We start from the raw sequence: 15,400 nt of genomic DNA on the forward strand, positions 1-15,400 counted from the left end.
ATGCCTGGTACCGCTGTTAGCTCCGCACAGTCTACGATTGGCTACAGGGCAGCTGGCTGGAGCTGGATGCCTTCTCAGTGAGAAGCCTGTGGCCGCTGGAGCACTGATCAACACTCCCTCTTTAGAGCACTGGAGAAGATGATGATGCAGCAGCCATAAAGAGGACATTGATGGAAAATAAGCACAAAGATCAGTTCCCCCGCATCTCGCACATTTGGCTTTTCACACAGACACAGGCAAGCAAAACAAGTGGGTTTTTCCAGCGGGGCTGCAGACGTTCAAGCTGTTTTTTTTGTGAATACTCAGTATCACAACTGGGGTGGGGGGAGCCCCTTCAGAAAAGCAGCATGAACCAGGACATGATGAGATGTCAAGTGGACCAGTTTGAAACACAAGAAATTGCAAAAGGAAAAGAGGGATGCCATGAGGGTAGGGGCACGGCAGGCATTTGCCGAAGAACCTGAAGTTTAGGGCATGTGTGTTGGCAGGGAATCCATCCTCATGAGCCTGGAAGAGTAACAGTGGGCACTTCCAGACTACTACTATTTTTGGGTAGGACTCAAGCACAATTATAGTGGGTTGGGAGCTCTTGCACAAAAGAAGTTGCTTCCCAACCCCCAATATTTGACTTTTTGAAGTGAGGGGAAATTGCACAGGAAGGTGTGGGTTAACATCTGCTTTGCCACAAGGTCATCTAGCCTCCCTGAAAACAAATCAGAGCAAATGCTCATTATAAATAGTCATCACTGTCTTATCTCCCTGCAAATAAAACAGGACAAATGCTCATATGGAAATGTCCAGTATTGCCTGACCAAGTAGCCAGACCTATGGACTGAAGCAAGGGTGGACAGACTTCAGTCCTGCAGGATCTTCTTGGTTATTGTTCTTTTACTTGAACCCCAAGGGTCATCAACCTGAGCCAAGTGATACAGCTAGAATTAAAATATTCAGAGCCTAGGAACCTGTCTTGAGTATCAGAACTCATAGTGCTTCCACTCAGAGTTAGCCCAAGCTTTCTACATTTCAGCAATATAATTCAGAGTGGAAAGGGAATCATTTTGTTACTGCTACTGTTTAGTGATTTGGAGTCAGAAATCCTTGCTGATCTACTGCAAATCAACCAGAGATCTGTCAGAAGATCCAGCTCTACCATCTGCCCAAGCCCTGGGCTAAATGACCACAGAGGAAAGGCTAGGCTGGTCATTATGACATACTGGATATCCTAAAAGAATGCCAATCTGGAAACCAGGAGTATAACAAACAGCAGTGATCTGAATGACCAAGTACCGGTAGCAGGGTCACTGCCGAGGACCCCTGAAAGGACTGTTATTATTTTACCCAGTGTATACCTTGCGACTTAAGTAAGGTTAATGGGCTGAATAGTTCAATATGCTGATGTTTTAAGAGAAATAGCTACACAGGGCACATCTGCGTGCTGTCCAATTCATCTTAATGCACTCTGAATGGAAGCCAAGCAGATTCGAGAGGTGATGAACTAGTGAGCTGTTGAAGAGGCCTTAATACATAGGAAGCTACCTTATACTTGAGTCAGACCACTGGCCCATCTACAGACTAGTGGTCCTACCTGGAGATGCCAGGGGTTGAACCTGGGACCTTCTGCATGCAGAGTAGATGCTTTATCAAAGAGATATGATGCTTCCCCCAAGGCAGAACAGTGTAGTGTGGAAAGGAAGCAGAATTAAGTGTTGCAATATGAGTCTCTCTGTCTCATAAGAAAGGGACCCCAAAGTTTAGTTGCTGGTGGATGGGCCACACATTAGGACTTGGCTCTGCAGCCCATCCCAGTTTTGAATCCTTAGAGCTGTGTCAGCAATGCAGACTCTTTTCTCTGTACCCTTTTCAACACCTCCACTGCTTCCCACCCCTTTCTAGCAGTTGCTAAGCAACTGCAGGCTGTCCTCCCTGACCATCTCCAAGTCAATCTCCAGCCCTCAGGCTCCAGCACACAGGACAAAAATAATCCATCAATTCAAAGGCATGGGCCAGTAGTCCTCTGCTACTACTCCATCTCCCTAGTCTCCCACCCCCTGCTTCCTATGTGCCTCTATTCCCCATGAAAATAAAGACATCAGACTTTGTGGAGGTTTTTAAAAATGTATTTAAGAGTCAAACTGATCTAGTTCAGCATTCAGCTAGGTGCCATAACAAACGTCACAAGCAGTCCAGAAATTGATGGCAGCAGAGCTGGTGTTTCACAGAGTGGCTATGAACCAAGTGCTCCTGGTTCAAATCTCACTTCAAGACCGAACTCAACAGTTCAGGTGTGGGAAACCTTTATCCCTCAGGTTGTTGCCATTACAGTATTGGCCATGCTTGCTGGGGTTGATGGTAGTGGTAGTTCGACAACATCAGGAGGGCCAAATTTCCCCTCGCCTGCAGTATGCAGTCTTTGGCAAGACACTCATGCTGAGTCCCAGTCCCTTCCCCTTGAGTAATATGGGTTGGCTACACGGGGTTATTGTTAAGGAATACTGAGATAAATCTTTGAGTGCTAAGGAAATAGGAAATATAAATATACCTCTCCAGCAGGGTGGGAGGAGACAGAAGCAAGTGCAAGTGGGACTTGCAACAAATTGTAGTGGTTTGGATTGCTGCTCTACAGGGCTCCAGCATTCCCTGCTCCCATTTTCCCATCTCCTCCTCACCTGCAGTCTTTCATGCATGCTCAGTCATCATTGAGCTGTTTTGCGGGGGGCGTCCCCCTAAAATTTCTTTCCCCGCTAAATATATTTTGTACTTTTGCAAGCCTTTGGGAATCTCCCGAGTCTGCTAATGCCCTCCACCCCCTCCTGTGTATGGGTGGTGCTGTTTCGGCTACATAAGCAACGACACTCGCAGTTTGAGAACATCGGAAATGGAAGGAATCATAAATACCAAGCATTATGATTTTCCCAATAACTGTGCATGAAATTCAACAGCTGTGGAGGGGCGTTTGAGAAGGAATAGGGAGTGCCTTCCCTCTTACCTTCCCCTCAACCCACCCACTTGCTTCTTTCACCCTTCCCCACTTAACCCCACACACTCCTGCCATCAGAGCTCCTCAGCCTGTTTCAGCTCCTCCCTCCTTGCTGGGCCCCACTACCAACTTTTACTGCTAACTTACCTCACTCCCCCCTCCAGTGCTGCTGGCTCCAGTCTTTTTTTGAGGTGGTATGACAATCTTCCATCCCAACACTGAGAGTGCTTGACCAGGAAGGCTGTGCCTTGCTGTGTTGCTGGGCAGCCTAACAGGGCATGATTTTCTGAGGCTACAGTCATCCAGAGCACTACATGCTCCATTTAGCCCCATCCTGAAGTGAGTTCCTGAGATGGAGATGGGCAACACATATCATAGCACTCTTCCAACCGAAGAACTGGCCTTGTTTCCCTAGTTCTGTTTCCCTATCCCTTTCAGTACTCCTGTTTTCCTCTCGCTAAAGCACAGCAAAGAGATGGGATTTGGGGAACTGTCTATTTATATATACAAGTAATTATCGACCCCAGTCCCTAGATTCTGGCTGAAAGAAGTAACTTGGCCCCAAAGCAGAAGGCTCCACTGCTGGCTATCATGGTTTGAAAATACTAGGGAGACTATTCCTCTTGTGCCTTGATTTGAAAAGTGGCTTATTCTATTATTATTCTATGATGGCCATCAAAACACACTGTAGCAAAGAGTTTCATGGATTATATACATGCAGAGTGAAGTAGTTTTTCCTTTTTGTTCCAGTGATGAAGGAAGAAGAAGAGTTTGGATTTGATATCCCGCTTTATCACTACCCTAAGGAGTCTCAAAGCGGCTAACATTCTCCTTTCCCTTCCTCCCCCACAACAAACACTCTGTGAGGTGAGTGGGGCTGAGAGACTTCAGAGAAGTGTGACTAGCCCAAGGTCACCCAGCAGTTGCATGTGGAGGAGCGGAAACATGAACACGGTTCACCAGAAGGAACCGGAAGGAAGAAGCATATCTTGTTTTCTCCTGCTCTGGAGGATAGGACCTGAACCCATGGCTTCGTTACAAGAAAGGAGATTCCTTAGTAAATATCAGGAAGACCTTTCTGATGAGAGGAGCCGTTCCATGGTGGAATGGGCTCCCCCGGAAGGTGGTGGGCTCTCCTTCCCTTGGAGGCTGTTAAGCAGAGGTTAAGTGGCCATCTGTCTTGGATGCTTGGATTGAGATTCCTGCCTTGCAGGGGGTTGGACTAGATGACCCTTGGGGTTACCTTCCAACTCTTACCATTCCATGGTTCTATATTTTTAAAATGCAGTGTCTTTCTCTGGTGAGCCTAGTCTCTGCCCTGCTGACTCCTTTAAGCTCCCCAACTCCTCCCTGACTCACACACCCTTTGAAACTCTTCCTTCCTTGCCCTGTGTCACTCTGTCCTCCTCAGCAGTCTGATTCTAAACAAAGGGGAAAGTTCCAAACCTCTCTATTGTATTATACGAGCAAAGTGGTTGCTTGTGTACCTAAGCACAGAATCTATTTTATTTTTTGATTCAACAATGTTGCAGCACTTCTACGAACGTAAAAGGCCGTTTTTTGCTTAGAAATGTCTTTCTTTGCCCACCACCAAACATTGAGAACCCCACAAACCTCAGATTTATTCATCTTTGTCGCTAGCTTTATTATCAGCACATAAATTTCGATTTTCAAATCTTCCCTACTGCCAACAGATCAAGGCCAGGCACCGTGGTCTGGAGTAAAGGGGCAGGTGAGGACAGGGGCAAAACAGAGAACTTTTCAGAACTGGGCAACTCCCACCTTAGAGGCCAGATCACACACACACTTAGGGGGGAAAAATCCTTCTGTTGCTCTGTCAAGGATAGCATATGAAAGAAACACAAAGGGCTGCTGCTTCTCCAAACCCTTAAGCAAATCTCTCTTGCCTTTTAGAATTCCCACTTCCCCCAAGGTTTCTTTTTGCTGCTGCAAATGAATTAAAATGCATGCACCTACGCATGTCTTATCTGTATTGTCTTATCAGTATCTGTATTGGATTTGAAATCACTTTTATATATGAAATTATTTTAAATAGCTTTTTGTAAATGCAATCGTCTTCATGTTTTGTTGTGAAACTGCCCAGAGACGCTTCAAACGAAGTAACTAATGAATTAAATTATTGTTGTTATTAATGATAATGTCTTATCATATGGCAAATGGAATAGCAATAGCACATTAAATGATCTAAAACTTGAGCGTTATCCTATTTGCCTCGTATTCATGTTTAATTTCACTCCCTTCTTTTTAAAACTGCATCAGTGCCAGGAGGGAGGGAGGTGAAGATAAGAAGATTCCTGCCCTGTGTGTCCCCGTGAAATGCAGGAGGGGTGTGGGTTTCACCCCTCCAGGGAGCTGTTAAGCTGCTTTTGTGCACTTCTTGCAAAAGTCAAGGCAGAGGCTCCCTCTTCAAGACACCTGCATAGCTAAGGTAAGATGCCCCTGGAATTGTGACAACCCCAGGCCATTATGTAGTTGCCTCCGTGGCTAAGCCAGTCGTAACCCCAACATCAACCATCTCTCCATTTCCTTACTCCTCCCATCAGAGACCGGTCTCCCACCATAAGATTCTTCTCTTCCAGACCCTCTTGTGAACCTCAAGTGGACACCCAACTCGATCACAAGCTCTTCCCTTGAAAGAGGCTGGCACATGGTAGCTGGCCAAGTGGGGTGAGGGTGAAGAGAGAGAAAGAACCTTGCTAGGTGATGGGGGGGAGGAGAGAGAGAGAGAGAATTTCACATATCTAAGATGCCTCCAACACATACATGTGCGTGCACAACATCTCCCGGGAAACGTGTTTCTTAACCATCCGTCATGCATGTCCCCACACAAGCATCCTATATTCTGCATCACAAAGGTGAGAGAAAGAAAGAAATCAATGCATTATTTTCCGTTCTCCCATCTCCTATATCTGATGTGGCTTTCTCTTCTTTATTTTGGTCCTGCACGGATGCTCAGAGAAGGAAGCAAAGAATCCCCAAGTTGGAGATGCAACCTGAAATCCAAAGGGTCCCCCACTCTGCAATCACACTCAAGCTACTGAGTAGACGAAGAAGAAGAAGAAGAAGAAGAAGAAGAAGAAGAAGAAGAAGAAGAAGAAGAAGAAGAAGAAGAAGAAGACCCCCATCAATCGTCTCTCCTCTTCACATCTTTTCTCTTTCTTTCTCTCAGTTACTTTCTCTCCCCTAGTCCCTACTGCCTTCCTGAGTTAACAAAGCAGTCAGCAACAACCTTAATCTCCAGCAGGGGAGAAAAAATAATAATTATAAAAAGGGGTGGTTTGTGAGTGGGGAGGGGGAGAAACAGCAGTGCAACCACTGACAAACTGAAATCAGCAGGCAAATCTTTATGTACCTTTTCATGCCAGGTAGCAGGTGGTGGGGAGGTAACAAAGGGGCTCTTCTACCTATCAATATGTGCTGCCTGTCCACCCTCCCCCCTCTATTTTCAGCAATATTTCTAGGGCAGCAGATTCGGTAGCTAGTTAATCTCCCCGGAGCTCAGCAGCCTTGACAACAATGGGGTGGGGAAATATACAGACCCAAAGAAAGCACTGGCTGCACAACTGCTCAGTGTTTATATATTAAGATCTCTCCCCCAGCACACACACACCCTACCACCCACTTAAGTGGCAGATTTGATAGTCAGAATCCTACCTTGCCTCCCCAACCACAAGGGGCAGGGGGGAGCTTCTGTCACCCCGCCACACACCCCTTTTTCCCCTTTACAAAAAAAATGATAACAACACCACAACCACGTCCATTCCCTGTGTTTCGATTCCAAGCAAAACGCCGACACCTCCGGCTATAACGGCACGACCAGAGCAGCAGGAGCATCTTTAAGGTACCGGCGGGGTTTGGGGAAAGAGAAAGGGAGGGTTGAGAGAAAAAAACAAAACACCAATAAAAAAAAATACCTGCTACTTAAGAATGGATGAACATTGACATGCCTTGAGACGGTGTATTTCCCATTGTTGTCTCGGCTTTGTTCCTCTGCCTCCGTCTGCCTTGTCTGCCAGTCACTCTGCCTCTCTGTTTCTCTCTCTCTCTCTCTCTGTCTCTCGCGGACTCGCTCAGGCCCAGCCAACCATCAGAGCTTGGTGGCAGAAGTGCAACAAGAGAGCGCGGGTGAGTGTGTGTGTGTGCGCACGCCTTGGCGATAGTACAAAGGAACAGAATGGGCAAAACACATTAGCTCATGATAGATTAAAGTGCTGGGGGGAGACACATACTCTCTCTCTCTCCCCTTCTCCCCCTCTTAAAGGCCCCTACCTTTTATTCAGAGATAGATGTCTAGCACAAACGCCAGGAGGATATCACGGTGGTAATAAGAATACAAGGGCGGTGCATAATTACTGGCATATGCTGCCAGGTCCGGTGGAGGCAGCCGAACCTGTGCGGCCACAATGCAAAGGCAAATCTGTGGCTTCTCCCTTCTCTCTCTCTCTCTCTCTCTCTCTCTCTCTCTCTCTCTCTCTCTCTCTCTGCATAAGCTGGGTTCTTCCACAGGTAAAAGTATAGACAGGGTAACCCTAGAACTGCTGCAACCATGAACCTTCATCTAGTAAAGTTGTTCACAGGCATGTGGTGTGAAAACACATATATATTCCTATTTGACAGGACAGGAGTATTGTGGCTGGGAGGGCAGCGACTTGCCAAAGGCTATGGCACGACTCGAGTCCAGCGCCCTCCCAATCCCCGGGCACTTTATCCTCTGCCCACAAATGTATGCCACTGGTCAGAAGGTAAAGATATGGGACTCAGAAGGCCAATGGACTCCAGTTAATCTGTGTACAGAGTGCTTTGAAACGCATATGTTTGCTTGCTTACTCCTCAGGACAACCCTTATGTTGGCTGCAGTGGAAATAGAGCAGTCTGCGCAAATCACATCCATGGCTGCCTGGAGATAGGAGCCTAGGCATTGTCCTGTTCCAAGCCCTACTCTGCAGGGCTGTCAAGAAGACAAAACGACGTAAAGAGTGCAAAATGTTACTTGAAAGATCCATTTGAAACAGAGAGAGTGGAAGCTCTACGATCTGCAGCCGTCACTCACGGCGCCCTCATCCCCACCCCCACCTCCAGATGGAAATTGATATTGATTTCACTGGAACGGACAATTTCATCAAGAAAAGAAAATTGGAAGGGGTGATGGGGGTAGGAGAAGGAGATGGAAGAATAAGCTCAGTGCAGTTTCTTTGTTGCAATCATTTCCCCCAGACGATGGTGGCAGCTGTCAATCATGCCTTAGCCACTCTCAGTCCATTGTTTGGCAATTCAGCATTCTTTTCACATAATTATTAGCAAGGCAGCAGCAAGTTTGGATCTAGTTTTCTAGCCTGGAATCTGGTCACTCTCCACCCCACCCCCACCCCGGCTTGCAAGTGTACCTCTGAATTTGTATTTTAAGACACGCTTCTAGTCCTCAAGCTTGCCCGAAATACAGACATTTGTAGTGAGTTAAGGAGGGTGAAGAGAACCAAAGAATTATAGGAGCTAGCTGAAGATTCTCTAAAACAAGGGAGTCCATCACAAACAGCAGGCAGACAGTTCACATAGCTTATCTGCAACAAGGCATTTATTTTAGAAGTACTCTTTTATGTGCGATTCCTTGGTCGCTTCATGCCTATGAATATGGGTGCCTATTGGATTGCATCATGTGAGGCAATTGGTAGGGAGCATGCTGAAGTGCTGCAGAAGACAGCACTTTGTTTGCACCCTACTGACTGGAGGAGATGGTTAAATGAACAGAAGGCACTATCATACTGTGTTCCCGGCTGGAGGGAAGCTCGTTTTCTTTTGGCAACAATATGTGGGATAATTAATCCCGGGCTTAAAGTGAATATAAGCAGGCCTTCTGTGTCTGCAACTTGCCACTGACCTCACTCTAGTAACCTGGTTCTACAAAACATACAAACAGGTTGACCCCATACAGAGGTTTGTTTATGCAACATTTTTGTGCACATAAAATGCAATACCATCATTCCTCCATAGCAACACTGAAAGGAAGGGCAACACTCCTAATAATTTTAGAAGGGCGAGAATGAAGGCTGAGGGAGAAAGAGGATGGCCTGCTAGACTCAATTGGACTTAACTGGTCATACTTCCAGGTAAACTTACATAAGATTGCACTGTTAGAAGGCATTAATTAGATGGATCAGCAGGGAACTAAACCCAAGTCAGAAACCAATCATTTTGTCTGTTATTCCACGTCAGTCTCAAAATAAATGAAGGAGGAGAGGTTTATCAAAGTCTTGACAAATCCTTAGCAGAAATGCCATCTTTTTCAGGCTGTGTACACACCACGGACATGACTTCCCCAAAAGAAACCTGGAAACTCTAGTATGCCCCTCATGTAACTGCAATTCCCAGCACCCTTAAACTACAGTTCCCAGTTTAACCCAGAAAACATTAAGCAATGCCTACAAGCTTACAGCCCACTGCTGTCAAACCTATGGCCTGCCATTTGTATGCAGCATTCCAGCCAGGTATTTGTTATTTATTTTGAATAACAAGTGTTTATTCTCCACCTTTCCCTTTATAAACTAATTTTCAAGGCAGCTTAGGGAAAAAAATTCATAAAACAATGAAACCACGAACAGTAATAAAACAACAGCGCAAGACTAAAAGCAGCAGCCATAAAGAGACATAAAAGGTGCACTATTGTTAATTAAAAGCTGGGGAGAAGCAAGGCAGTCTTGGCATGGCATCGAAATACAAGGCTGATTTAACAACTTGTCTAATAGCCAGAGGCTGTGATCATGAACTCTGGCAGAAAAGGAACAGACAGAGCATTGCCCATCTCCTCTGCCTTTCCACTCGGTTCCATGCTAGCCACAACAGAAGGGAATGGCAGGGAGTAGGTGGAGCAATCTGTCCTTTCTTAACCAACCCACTGGGTAGTACTTCTTTTCCTTTATTTCATTTTCTTACTAGTCTAAGAAGTCAGCAGCTTGAGTTTCATTGCCAGCTAAGGAGGAGGGGGTTTCCCCCTCTGCAGCCAGCATGGAATCGTAGGCTATTAGCCCCTCAGCAACATTTTTGCATGTTCTTAACTTCAGTGGGCCTGCCAGGAGCTCTTGGACCCCTTGATTTTGCAGCACCAGCTTTGTAGAGTGCCATAGACTGCCAGGAGGCCTTGAGGCAAATGCATGTGCAACGCAACATGAGACACTGTTGACTCTCTCAGATCAAATGCTCTTGTAGGAATGCCCTTGTTTATTCAACAAGGGTGTGCAGAGAGGCATTCATAGTGAATGTTCCATTGGGGGCTCGCCAAGGCCAGAACCTGAGCATCTTCTAAGTAGTGCTGTGTGCATTTAGGATCCTTTACAAGGCCTCGGTCCAGTATACCTGAAGGAGCGTCTCCACCCCAATCGTTCTGCCCGGACACTGAGGTCCAGTACCGAGGGCCTTCTGGCAGTTCCCTCGTTGCGAGAAGCCAAGTTGCAGGGAACCAGGTAGAGGCCCTTCTTGGTGGTGGCGCCCGCCCTGTGGAACGCCCTCCCATCTGATGTCAAGGAGAAAAACAGCTACCAGATTTTTAGAAGACATCTGAAGGCAGCCCTGTTTAGGGAGGCTTTTAATGTTTAATGGATTATTTTATTTCAGTTTCTGTTGGAAGCCACCCAGAGTGGCTGGGGAAACCCAGCCAGATGGGCGGGGTATAAATAATAAATTATTATTATATTATGTTATTATTACGCCACATAGGTTGGTTGGGAAGCATGGAGATGACAGTACAGTGGTACCTCGGGTTACAAACACCGCGGGTTACAAACACTTCAGGTTACAGACTCCGCTAACCCGGAAGTAGTACCTCGGGTTAAAAACTTTACTTCAGGATGAGAACAGAAATCGCATGCTGGTGGCACAGCGGCAGCAGGAGGCCCTATTAGCTAAAGTGGGACCTCAGGTTAAGAAAGGTTTCAGAATAAGAATGGACCTCCGGAACGAATTAAGTTCGTAACCTGTGGTATCACTGTATAGAAGCCAAAGGCAAGTGGAGCTGAACAGGATTCTTGATTGCAAAGGGACCGGGGGTTCTGTGCTCAGTATAGCCTCTTCCCCTGATTAGCAGAAGAAAAAGAAAATGCATGATACACAAAATTCAGCTTTTCTTACGGGAGAATGTTCTCGCTGATTTTTCCCCTTTTCTCTCTGTCCTTTAGCACAGAGTAAATACAGCCCTGCTTATGTCCCATCCCACTAAGATCAAACATCCTCTTAGCAACAGCAGCTAGGCACGACTTTCAAGACAGCCAAGGACACATGGAGAGGCTTTCTTCGTGACTGTCCTGAAGTAATAAAACTCGCCCCCACCCCCAGAAACTGTTACTGAACCACCACCACCTTCTTCTTCTTCTTCTTCTTCTTCTTCTTCTTCTTCTTCTTCCTCTTCCTCTTCCTCTTCCTCTTCCTTTTCCTCTTCTTTTCGAAGCTCACCCCATAGGCTGATGTTTGGGGTCTGGGTATAACTCCAATGAAGTAATAATAGGTTTTTTTCCAACTACTATGATTTTTAAGGTTTATGTGGGATTGGCTTTTAACGGGATAGTTTACATTTGCTTTTTAAATCCATGATTGCCTGCCTTTAACCTTTTGGAGGGGAACAAGCATAATAACAACAACCCTAAATTATTATGAAACACACTTTTATTGTGCTTTTGAGTGTTCAGAGATTGTTCGTGCATTACGTTCGTTGCAATAAACAACCCAGTAAGACAAGGTGAGTATTATTTTCCCCATACTGCAGATGGGGTGTGGGGAGGCTAAAATAATATTGGGTACCCCGAGACCGCCTAGGCAACATACTAAACAGGGGCTGCCTGATTCATATCTCAGTCTCTTAGCGACTATGCAGCACCAGAAAGAAATTCAAAGAGAAACTTCTCAAACGCCTATTTCAAAGAACAGCAACAACACATTAGCTCCACCTATCCACCAAGCCCTTTATTTTAAAAGGGCAGGTCATTGTTTCTGAACTGCAAAGTTCAAACAGATCTGCGAGAAGTGACAGCCCAGCTCCACAGCATTTTTCTCAAGGTAAGATATGGAAATACAGCACAGGTGCCTCTTGCCGCCGCCACTCATTTTCACATGAATTATACCTCTTCCACCCTTTGCACTTCTTCGCCGCTCCAAGCCATGCACTACTAAGCAAAACTGGTTACTCACCTCACAAAAGGGACACCCAAGGTAACGCAGGCTGGCGCTGGCGTTGGGCTCCGCTTTGAAGTCCTGGTGAGCGGAAAGCAGGCCTGGAAAACTGGGGTGCCTTTGTCTTCTCCTTTTCCCCCTCCCGGCATTTGGTACCTGTAATTTTAGGAGCGCGTTGAGACAGGTATGTACGGCGTTTGCTCTTCTTGGGGCTTCCAAGGAGATCAGGTATCCACCTCTGGGAAAAGCACACCGCGAGAATGAATTAGAGAGAGGGGGTAGGGAAGAGGCTGATTGGTGTGGGGAGGTCTTCCCTGGAGGAAGCTTCTCCATCACTAGAAAGCAGGTGTGTCTCTGGGTGGAGGTGCTTGAAACTCCCATTGGTTCTCTCTCCCCCGCCCACCCTCCCTCACACAAACACACTTGTTTTAAGAACAAGCAAAGTGAAAAGGAAATAAATCAATGAATAATTGAAAAGATGACCATTGATCTTTTTACATCCTGGCTGTCTAGGCCTGGCTGGCACACACAGGGGGGGGAAGAGGGGGGGCAGAAAAAGGGATTGCTTCTAAAAGGTTTGTTCCAGGTCCTCAGCAATGAAACGTTTGCAAAAAGGAGGCATATTTTAGACACCAGAAGAATCAGCCAATTGAATCAGCCTCCTCCATTCCACCAAGATCACATCCCTCTCCTTGCCGAGACTTCCCTGTTGGCACCAAGAAGGATATTTCCCCTTCTGGCTACAGGGGTGGGGAGTCTTAGGCCCAGGGGCCAAATGTGGCCCTCTAGGCTTCTGTTTTGGGCCTTTGGAACCCTAACTGACCAGGCCACACCTCTTACTGGCCCTGCTTCACAGGCCAAGTGTAATTTGTCCCTGAACTCTGATCATACTCCTCGGCTGCCTGGATGGAGGATAAAGAAGGGTGTGTGAATATGTGGCCGTCTCCCCTGATCTCACTGCCCCCTCATTCTGCGCCACCCCAGCATGCAACAGTGCTGTCACACATTCCCTCACATAAAACTGCTGCACGGTGCACTGCTTCCCATGTCGTCGCACTACCTCTGAGGATCAGAGCGCTGAGATCCATAAGGCCAGGGTTGCTGATGGTTTCTGAACTGAGGGATACATTCGGAAAGCAAAGAAAGAAACTCTTCTGGTCGGTACCAAATATTCATTTCACAGAGAAGTGGAGTCCTAAAAAAAAAAGGATCACCCTTAACCACACGTCAATAAAAGCAAGCAAAAGAAAACAAAAACACCAACCCCTTTTTATTTTGTTTTGTTTTTTGTTTTTATATTTCCAGTAGGGTCCTGCACATCCCTTTGCTCTTCTGAAGGCTTAACAGAAATTAGGAAAAGAAAAGTATGCAAAACAAGCAAATACATGCAGATTTGCTCAATTTGCATAGTACATACAAGCTGCGAAACTTGATGGGAGGCTTCAGATTTGATGTTTCTTTAGTTCAAAGTATACCCAGATCTGACTGTAATGCAGAAAGAAAGGTGGGAAGGAAGATTCTGAAAACCTTCTGAGGTTTCTTCTGCATGAGTCAAGGCCCTTTGAAAAATCTGCAAAAGCTTCCAAAGAGTACAGGAGCTTTTGTTGCTTTGGGTAGATCCTTAGGATAGAGTTATGGAAAGAGATGAGAAGAGAGTTATAAGTGGCTGTTTTTAATGGCTAGCCCTGCATAACCTGTAAAGGCTAGTTGCATGTTTGCACAGAAGACAAGGCAGATTAACACGCCTGTGTCCACAACACTGTTGTCAGGGTGCGATTACAGGGATGACAGTATAACCAAGGGACAGATGCATGTGGGAAGCTTGTGTGGGAAGACTTTATAAATATATAGCCTCTTTTAAAAAAACATGAGTCACTCGGAACTTGCTTTTACATACAATCTCTTCTTCTTCTGCTTCAGATAAGACACCTTGCATGCACCTTTTAACCCACCCATCCCCTGACCTGCAGAGACATCACCTTGCCTACAAAGGTCCGTATAGTTAAAGCTATGGTTTTCCCGGTAGTGATGTATGGAAGTGAGAGCTGGACCATAAAGAAGGCTGATCGCCGAAGAATTGATGTTTTTGAATTATGGTGCTGGAGGAGACTCTTGAGAGTCCCATGGACTGCAAGAAGATCAAACCTATCCATTCTTAAGGAAATCAGCCCTGAGTGCTCACTGGAAGGACAGACCGTGAAGCTGAGGCTCCAATACTTTGGCCACCTCATGAGAAGAGAAGAATCCTTGGAAAAGACCCTGATGTTGGGAAAGATTGAGGGCACTAGGAGAAGGGGACGACAGAGGACAAGATGGTTGGACAGTGTTCTCGAAGCTACGAACATGAGTTTGACCAAACTGCGGGAGGCAGTGCAAGACAGGAGTGCCTGGCGTGCTCTGGTCCATGGGGTCACGAAGAGTCGGACACGACTAAACGACTAAACAACAACAACCCCTGACCTGCATATATTTGGTTGGGCAAAAGAAGGCGAGCCTTATTCACAGACAGATCAAAACCTTTTGCTGACCAGTGTGGCTGACCCATACAACCGTAGGGTGCTTCCAGCCAACCTCTTTATGGAACGTCCATCTGGATTTGTTTGCAAGGAGATTAGACAACGGCATCTGTTTAAGAAGCCTTTGCTCTCTCACTTGTTTGCAGGGAGCTCAGACAACGCTGTGTCATTCTGCACTTTCTAGCACATTTCCCCATCATTTTACCGTACGTCGTAGCAAAAAGTCCATTTTGGGGCGGGGGCAGGGGAAGGCGGCTTGTTGAGCAAGAGCTCCCAATCCACTGTAACTGTGATACCTGAATCTGCCAGCATGCGGCAATCCTACCCCAAAATTGTGACAGTCTAGAAGTGACCCCCCAAAATGGGGAGCGCCTCATGCTGCAGCATGGTGGAAGCTAAGCAGGGATTTGATTGGTATAATCGATGTATTTGTGGTGGTGTGACTACAACATCGGGGGAAACGTGTAGCACATTATTCATTTGAAATGGGGCGATTTCACTTGCATACACATCATGGTCATGCCTCGCCCAACCGTCCAGTCAATAAAACCATCACACCAGTAAACAACACTCCAAATCTCACAAGTAAATGCATCTACCCTCATCGCCCTGAAGACTCTGATTTCAGATACTTTTTTCTGACATGGCTCCCTTAACTGCTGCATGATAGGGATGAATGGAAAAGGGAAATTGCTCTATTTCCTCTATACTGGGGAACAGCTGTTTATGCTCA

The 15,400-nt window shown here is 46.2% G+C and overlaps 1 protein-coding gene across 3 annotated transcripts in view; it reads right to left on the bottom strand.

Annotated features, from left to right (window-relative positions):
- SRCIN1 (SRC kinase signaling inhibitor 1) overlaps positions 1-7,031 on the bottom strand; it is a 262,667-nt gene extending 255,636 nt beyond the window's left edge. For all 3 annotated transcript variants that reach the window (XM_060281451.1, XM_060281449.1, XM_060281445.1), the window contains exon 1: positions 6,913-7,031. The gene's annotated coding sequence lies outside the window, so the exon portion shown is untranslated. The remainder of the gene's footprint in view (positions 1-6,912) is intronic.
- Between the last annotated feature and the right edge of the window lie 8,369 nt (positions 7,032-15,400).

The sequence above is a fragment of the Zootoca vivipara genome, chromosome 13, assembly GCF_963506605.1.
Source record: "Zootoca vivipara chromosome 13, rZooViv1.1, whole genome shotgun sequence".
In the NCBI taxonomy this organism is placed as follows: Eukaryota; Metazoa; Chordata; class Lepidosauria; order Squamata; family Lacertidae; genus Zootoca; species Zootoca vivipara.